This window comes from Tarenaya hassleriana, unplaced genomic scaffold (assembly GCF_000463585.1).
Source record: "Tarenaya hassleriana unplaced genomic scaffold, ASM46358v1 Cleome28, whole genome shotgun sequence".
NCBI classification, from domain to species: Eukaryota; Viridiplantae; Streptophyta; class Magnoliopsida; order Brassicales; family Cleomaceae; genus Tarenaya; species Tarenaya hassleriana.
In genome coordinates, this window is record NW_010966021.1 from 2,157,766 (window position 1) to 2,159,355 (window position 1,590).

A 1,590-nucleotide genomic window follows, 5' to 3' on the forward strand; every position below is an offset into this window, starting at 1 on the left:
ATTCGCCGTTTCCAGCACCGATCGACTTTCGTCGATCCTTCGACTTTCGTCGGAATTTAAAGCGTAACTTACCTGACTTACCTCGCTTACCTGATGTCCCGGAGTTAGTCACATGTCGCTGCTTTTGAACCTGATGAAGCTCCCGTCGATGACTCCTCATGGCCTCGTCGCCTTATCCCGCCACCGAACAGCTCATCCAAACCTGAAACACTCAGTAAACGTGTTAGAACGTTCACCCCGATAAGACTCGAACCGTAGTCCTATCCCGCATCGCCCGACCGACGAATGCTACCCTCGGTTGTATGACTCTCTAGACCGTCTAACTAATCCTCCTAGTAAAGTCCAAGACTATACCCGCTAGCTAACCCGAAGATTATACCCGACGTCTACCCGTCTCCTAAGTCTATCCCGACTTCCCCCGAGACTACCCTGAGTCATACTACCGAAACCTGCTAGATACCTAGCCCGGATCCCCGTGAAGCCCATACTACCTATAGGTATACGACTTCTACCCTCGGACCCTAACCTGCCAACTAGAATTGTCTTACGGTTTTGTCCCGTGAAGACGCTCCTAGTCATCTACGATGCTCCACTGAGAATAAGAGACACGTGAGTGCACGTGCTCCACCTCGAGAGGGAGTGTCCTAGCGCCAACCTACACCGACTCTACCCGGTGACCCGACACCTCCCAGCTCACATCATCTCCTGAGCATCCTACCCGAGGAAGCTCCACCTAAATGTGGAAAACCTCACCTCCTGACCTACCACCGAGAACCGAAGCATCTTCGGTTACTCCTCCGAGGTCAACGTCCTTCTACCTCGGACTCTCCCTACCTCGTCATCCGGGACCTACAACACCTTCTTGTAGTGTCCCTACCTACCCGCGGAACAACTCACTCCACCTGGTCCTTGGCCTACTCCTGCACCCGATTTCTCGGGTTTGCCCGAGACCCCTAGTCCTTCCACCATACCCCTTTTCGGGGTATACCGAGCTAGACAATCTAACTCCATCATCCTACGATGATATAACCAGAGCCTAAAAAACGACTCAATCCGGAAGTGACTTACCCGACCCTAGAAGTGATGTAACATGACACGAGGGATGAGACCGAACCCTAGAGGACTTAACCCCTAGGTATATTTCTACCTAGCCGTGCTTGACACGCTCTAACCCTAGTCTATCGGTCCTAATCCTAGGTACGTCTCTACCTAATCAGACCTACAAGACCTAGAGAACACGACCTGACCGGACTTATCCTAGGCACTCAACCTAAACCGATCTAGCGGACCTTAAACCAAGTCTAACCGGACAACACCCTAGGTACATCTTACCTAAACGGATCTAACACACTCTAGACCAGACCTGATTGGACTTAACACAAGGTATATTTCTACCTAACCGACCTCCTAGACTCTCGCACAAACCTGATTGGACTTACCCTAGGCATAATTTTGCCTAACCGACCTATTAGACTCGAAACACAACCTACCTTAAGACCTGATTACGTCTAACCAGACCTAACTTAAGGCTAACCGGACCTGATTACGTCTAATCAGACCTACAACACCGAGTCTACATGGCCCCCAACA